The sequence below is a fragment of the Triticum urartu genome, chromosome 3A, assembly GCF_056163025.1.
Source record: "Triticum urartu cultivar PI428250 chromosome 3A, HENAU_Tu73, whole genome shotgun sequence".
Taxonomy (NCBI): Eukaryota; Viridiplantae; Streptophyta; class Magnoliopsida; order Poales; family Poaceae; genus Triticum; species Triticum urartu.
The window spans coordinates 561,120,374-561,127,854 of NC_141875.1; the positions used below are offsets into that span (position 1 = coordinate 561,120,374).

The 7,481-nt window shown below is 50.3% G+C and overlaps 1 pseudogene; it reads left to right on the forward strand.

The window, feature by feature from the left end:
• The first annotated feature begins 1,062 nt into the window (after positions 1-1,062).
• On the forward strand, positions 1,063-3,468 carry LOC147980523 (uncharacterized; annotated as a pseudogene).
• The last annotated feature ends 4,013 nt before the right edge of the window (positions 3,469-7,481 follow it).

The following is a 7,481-nucleotide window of genomic DNA, read 5'->3' on the forward strand; positions in this document are numbered from 1 at the left end:
AGTACATGTGCAGTTCCAATTTTGTACATACCTACCCTTCAAATTTCCTGGGTGCTATTGTTCCTGTAAAAGTAATTGGTTATAGCCTCCATTGTCCAACAGAATATCAGCTTGTAATTGTGCGTCGCTCCTGTATCGCTCTGTGCTTGGGTAGGTTTTTCATCTGCAACCAGTAGTGTGGCAAATGATGTAAAGTTTTTTAGAACTAGCAAGATGCCCATGCGTTGCACGCATCAAGATGCATTTGTATGAGTAGTTTATCTTGTGGGAGAAAAGGATGAATGAGGGAAGGCCTTATTTGCAAATCTGGAGAGGGGTGTGGGTATCTTTTTGCAAAATTGCCATTGTTTCCTTCCTATCTGTCAGATATAAATCGGACGGCCTATATTGCAGGATGGCAGGCACACCATCATCACCAACTTTGTTTTTTATAAGAAAAAAGTAGAGAGTAGAGAAGTAGAGATAAATATTAAATAAAAAAATAACAATAGAGAAGAGAGTAGAGATAGCACAGACGTCGGGAAAGGATTGCGCGTGAGGGAGTCCTGGACTAAGGGGTCCTCGGGCATCCGGCCTGTTATCCGTGGGCCGGACTGATGGGCTGCGAAGACACGAAGATCGAAGACTATACCCGTGTCCGGATTGGACTCAACTTGGCATGGAAGGCAAGCTAGGCGACTGATTATGAAGATTCCCTCCTATGTAACCGACTCCATGTAACCCTAGATCTCTCCGGTGTCTATATAAACTGGAGGGCATAGTCCGGATAGGACAGATTCATTACCATATACTCATAGGCTAGACTTCTAGGGTTTAGCCATTACGATCTCGTGGTAGATCAACTCTTGTAACACTCATATTCATCAAGATCAATCAAGCAGGAAGTAGGGTATTACCTCCATAGAGAGGGCCGCAACCTGGGTAAACATCGTGTCCCCCGTCTCATGTTACCATCAATCCTAGAGGCACAGTTCGGGACCCCCTACCCGAGATCCGCCGGTTTTGACACCGACATTGGTGCTTTCATTGAGAGTTCCACTGTGCTGTCGACGAAAGGATTTGATGGCCCCTTCGAACGTCAGTAATGACGCCGTCTAGGGAGAAACTTTCCTCCCTGGACAAATCTTTGTGTTCAGCGGCTTCGTACTACGGGCCAACTCTTTTAGCTGTCTGGAGCAGGCCGATAGCTACACCCCTGGCCATCAGGTTAGATTTGGAAGCTTGAACTATGTCACGGATATCCGTGGAGACTTGATCTTCGATGGATTTGAGTCCGCGACGATCGCTCCCCTTCTCTCTGATGAACATGACTTAAATCTGTCATCAGAGCACACCCAGGAGATGGATCCTGCTGCTGCAACGACCTCAGTACCGAAGCAGATTATCCCCTCTGAGGACATAAAGTCCGCGGTGTTGGAGCTGCACACGGACTCCACATCCTACAATGCTAGCCTCGACGGAACTCCGGACTCATATCCGGCCATACGTTCCGGACCAGATGCATCTGCGGACACCGAGTTGGATCGGTTATTGATTTTCAAATTTAACGCCGCAGACATCTTCCAGCATTCGCCTTTGGGTGACATACTGAATTATTTGAAGAAATTATTCTTGGTGGAGGACTCACGGCCGAACTATGTCCGGTTCGAGCTAAAGACGGATGATGAGGAATTTTGCTTCCCACCCGCCACCCACTTCATAGCTACCGTCGATGACTTAACCGACGTACTTGACTGTGGCTCCGAAGACATCGATGGTATGGACGACGATGCCGATAGGGAGCAAGGCCAAGACCCGCCATTCACTGGACGTTGGACGACCACCTCTTCGTACGACGTGTACATGGTTGATACACCTAAAGGATCTGGCGACGATAAAGAAGAGCCAGATAAGAATAAAACTTCCGAGACGCAGTCCAAGCGCCGTCGCCCCAAACGCCGTTCTAAGCCTCGTCGCTCAAAGGATGGCAACACTGGCATCGGAGAGAATAGTACTCCGGGCGACGCCGAAAACAATGAAGACCCTGTCGGCGCTGCATCCGAACAGGAGGAACATGACAACACACAAAACAACCCCGATGAACAGGCCATAGAAGTTAACTCGGAGGACGACAGTTACCATCCACCCTCCGAAGAGGAGATAAGCCTCGGCAACGAAGACTTCATCGTGCCGAAGGACCCTTTGGAGCAGGAGCGTTTTAAACTCCAGCTCATAGCCACAGCAAGGAGCCTGAAAAAGAAACAGTAGCAGCTTCAAGCTGAACAAGACCTGCTCGTCGACAGATGGACCGACGTCCTGACAGCCGAAGAATACGGCCTCAAGTGCCCAGCCAAGAGCTACCCGAAACGCAAACTGCTACCTCAATTTGATGAGGAGGCACCGGAACACACATCTCCCTCACGTAATGCGGAACGACCATCGCGTGGCCGAGACAGGATGGCCGACCGGCCACCCCGCGGCTGGGACAAAGCGGCAACTCAGGCCGAACAACAGCCTGCCCCACCGCCTCACAAAAATAGAGACGGAAGAGTTCGGGGTCACACATACGACCTCTGTCAAATCCTGGATGATAGAACATGACACACAAGATCGATCTACGGATCGCGAGGGCGTGCCTCGAGGCACGAGGAGGGCTACTTATTCGGATGTGATAAATCTAACCATGCCCGGGCCGAACACCGCAGACGGACTCCATCGGAACTACGTCACGACGCAGCCAGATATAGAGGCGCCTCACACCCTCTCTGCTTTACAGATGAAGTACTGGACCATGAATTCCCCAAGGGGTTCAAGCCCATCAATATGGAATCATACGACAGCACAACCGATCCCGCAATATGGATCGAGGACTTTATCCTCCACATCCACATGGCTCGAGGAGATGATCTCCACACCATTAAATACCTCCCACTAAAGCTCAAAGGGCCAGCTCGGCACTGGCTTAACAGCCTGCCTGAAAATTCCGTCGGCAGCTGGGAGGACTTGGAAGAAGCTTTCCTAGACAACTTCCAAGGAACTTATGTCCGACCACCAGACGCCGATGATTTAAGCCACATAGTTCAACAACCTGGAGAATCAGCCAGAAAATTCTGGACTAGGTTCCTAACCAAAAAGAACCAGATTGTTGATTGTCTGGACGCCAAGGCCTTAGCAGCCTTCAAACGCATCATCCGTGACGAATGGCTAGCACGCCACTTCGGCCAAGAAAAGCCGAAGTCCATGGCAGCCCTCACGGCACTCATGACCCGGTTTTGCGCAGGAGAGGACAGTTGGCTGGCCCGTAGTAACAATACAGCCAACGAAACAAGCCCCTCCGAGGCCAAGAACAGCACCGGCAAGCTTCGGCGCAACAGAAACAAACGCCGAAGCAATGGTGATAACACCGATGACACAACAATTCATGCCGGGTTTAGTGGCTCCAAGTCCGGCCAGCAAAAGAAGCCCTATAAAAGGAGCAACGGAAAATAATCCAGCTTGGACCGCATACTTGATCGTCCTTGCCAAATTCATGGCACCCCAGACAAACCGGCCAACCATAACAATAGAGATTGCCGGGTCTTCAAACAAGCCAGCAAAGCAAATAGCAGAGGTAGAGAAGGGGAATCACAGAGCGAGAATGACGACGAAGAGCCCCAGCAGCCAAACACCGGGGAAAAAATAGATTTCCCCCTCAAGTCAAAACGGTGAACATGATATATAGTACACATATCCCCAAAAGGGAGCGCAAGCGCGCACTCAGGGACGTCTATGCGGTAGAGCCAGTCGCCCCAAAATTCAATCCGTGGTCGTCATTCCCGATCACCTTCGATCGATGAGACCACCCCACTAGTATCCGCCACGGCGGTTCAGCCGCACTAGTTCTTGACCCAATTCTTGACAGGTTCCACCTAACTCGAGTCCTGATGGATGGTGGTAGCAGCCTCAACCCGCTCTACCAAGACACAGTGCGGAAAATGGGAATTGACCCCTCACGAATCAAACCAACAAAGACCACCTTTAAAGGAGTCATTCCAGGCATAGAAGCCCGTTGTACGGGCTCAATAACGCTGGAAGTAGTATTCGGTTCTCCGGATAACTTCCAAAGCGAAGAACTAATCTTTGATATCGTCCCATTCCACAGCAGCTATCATGCTCTGCTCGGACGAACTGCATTCGCTAGATTCAATGCGGTGCCACATTATGCTTATCTTAAACTGAAGATGCCCGGTCCACATGGCGTCATTGCGGTAAACGGAAATACGGAATGCTCCCTCCATACAGAAGAGCACACCGCCGCCCTAGCAGCAAAAGTATAGAGTGGCCTTCTCAAGCAGCGCTATAATCTGGCTGCCAAGCCCCTGGACACCACTAAGAGAGTCCGGACTACACTGCAGCATGACAGCTTGGCTTGTCACAAGCCAAACTAGCAATTTTGCCTCCATCCCAGCCCTGATGAGGCGATGGTGTTAGTACCACACGCATTTAAACTACGCACTCAAAATGCCATGGGTACGGATGGAGGCACAACTCGCTCATGATCCACAGTACGGCTTGATAGACCCTGGGATTCACATGTTTTTGCTTTTTCTTTTTTAGGGTTTTTCTTTTCTTTTTTCAAGGTCTATGCGGATGACCCGTTTGCAAACACACCAAGGAGGCAATGAGCTCTGGCGTACAAGGGAACCCCAGGTGGTCTCTAATAAATGATTAATATACTTGTTTTACATACCCACATGCAGCTCACCCTTGGTTACGACATGTTAAAAAGCCTTACTTGCTTATCGCATTACTGGTACAAAGTACGCCTCGACGTACCGATTATACCACAAAGGTGAATAAATGGTGGCGTCAGCTCATTACTTAATATTTTCCGTTCCCTCACCTCAGTATCTATTACTCATTGCACACGTACACCATGGTACGTACTAATACGCCAGGGGCTTCATTATACCCAGCATCACGGCAATAAAAGTTCGAACTCTTTTTCAGTACAGTTCGGCACCCCAAACTTATAGCATTATATGCATCGGCTTCGAATCATGTCTTTGGTCAATAGTTGGGTTGCCCGGCTCCTGTGCTTACTACCTTATGTTCCGCTATATCGGATAGGGTAGTAAAGGGAGAACTACTACGATTGTGTCCCGGTTCTTCCGGATGAGCACCTCAGTAGAGAAAGCCGAAAACTGACTATCATGATGCGGCGAGAGCTGGTTAGCTGTTCGTGAGGTTCCAAATCATTGTAGATTTCTTGTTGCGAAGAATCGGTTCTTCCGATTTGGCATGCATAGCGCCCCTAATTCGGCCTTCCAAACTTTATTCATTGTCAAACTCCTATGGCTAAGTGAGGGCAGTAAAGGCCACATAGTCTGATTGCCTTGTTCGTTGCGCTAAACACCTCCTTTAAGGACCAGAATGTGGAGTCAAGAGTGTTTAGATTTATCCCGAACACCCCCGTGCTATCTACGTGGGGGGCTGAAGCCGATGACTGGTCATCCCTCAGATTTAATAAACGGCCGCACAGGAGGTAAAATTCAAAATTATTAAGATTATATTACATAACATCTTTGTTCCATATTACAGGGCAATAAAATACATATGTTCTCATGGGAATATAATATCCTTCGAACACTTCTCGACCGCAAGACAGGACCCCTCCAGGACACCATCAAAATAGTGCTCGGGTCGACGATGCTCCTTGCCCTCCAGCGGCCCCTCGGTCATCAGCTTCTTGGCATCTAGCTTCGCCCAATGCGTCTTGACACAGGCAAAAGCCATACGCGGACCTTCAATACAGACCGACCGCTTCACGGCTTCGAGCCACAGACAAGCACTCACGAGCCACCATACAAGTCTGAAATAGCTACCAGGTATGGGATCGGCAGGCCACAACCGGACTATAAAGTCCTTCATGGCTAACTCTGCCAACCGGTGCAGCTCGACCAGCTGCTTTAGCTGGTCGCTGAAGGGTACCGGATGTTCGGATCCCAGATATTGGGACCAGAACAGCCTCTCTGTGGACATCCCTTCCTCGGCTCTATAATGCTCGGCCGCATCTGATACAATGTGCGGTAGACCTATAAATGCCCCTGGAAAACCGAAATTCAGGGTAAGTACAAGGGACGTTGATTCTACATACTTTCTTAGCATGGTGAAGGTCTTACCCATCGCAATCTGTTGGGCCACCTGAATCTCCTGGAGGGTGCTCTGAGCTTTGGCTCGCGCATCCCGAGCGCTCTGATGAGCCTTCGCCAATTCGGCCTCTTGCACCTTACAATCGCGCTCCAGGGCCTCAAATTTTTCTATCGTGCCCTGGATCTGTTGCCGCGCCTCGCCAACCCGGGTCTCGTGCTTCTCACGCAAGACGCGCTCCTTGGCCGCTTTGTTCTTAGCCTCGGCCAGCGCCTTCCTCAGGGTTGCCACCTCGGCTGCGGCCCCTAATAATGATTATGACACTCTCAGTACAGTCGGACTATTCATTTTCTCGAAATGTACCCACGGGTTACTGCATACCTTGGCTATCCTCCAACTGCTTTTTCACACGGCCGAGCTCCTCCTCGGCCCGCTCCAATTTCTGCTTCAATCCGGAGACCTCCGTAGCATGAGCAGTGGCAACCTGCAGCGATACCCGCGTATTCACACAGACAACTCATGTTAGGCTCATGCAATTTTTTGATCCTTGGTTATGCTTTTCTTCTTGAACACCAAACAGAGTATCAGGGGCTACTGTATATACTGTGATATTTTTCCTATAAACACATTACTTACCTCAAAGCCTCCTAGTAGGCTAGTGCAGGCTTCAGTCAATCCGCTTTTAGCAAACCGAACCTTCTCTATTACCGTGTCCATAAGGACACGATGTTCATCCATGATAGAGGTGCCTCGCAGCGCCTCCAGCAGATTATCCGGTGCCTCTGGTTGGACAGAGGTCACCGGTGGAACAGGCACGCTCCCTCCTTGGGGGGAATGCCATTCGCTGGACCCCAGAGCCGTATAGATTTCTGGAATGGTATCCGGCTAAGGTCTGAAGGGAACGCGGACACCCTCACCAGTCTCCCTGGGGGATTTTACCCCCATGTGTCTGGTGCCCGAGGAGTCATCCTGGGGCGTCACTCCGATGATCTCCGGAACCCCCCCGGCCTGGGAAGGCCTTTTTGTACATCACCTCGTCATCACCCCTGGGTGACACGGAATGAGCAGGTGGCGGAGGTATGCTAGCCATCTCCTCTGTGTCCAGCGAATCCTCTGTCGAGGATCATTGAGAGTCACCGCATGCCGGACTGCAATGACAAAAGTTCACAATATGTCAATATTACAAATCAGGAAGGCCAGACTTTTGTGAATTCTGGTACTCACGAAGCGGCCCAGGGCTTGGTCCGGCAAGGTCATTCCGGACTGCTGTCGACGTCCCATGCAGAGTTATCCGCGAGGGAGCCTTTAACCCTTTTAGGCGCTTCCGCCTCCGGGCTTGTGGAGGCCGCTCTATTCTTCCTCCCTGCTTCAGG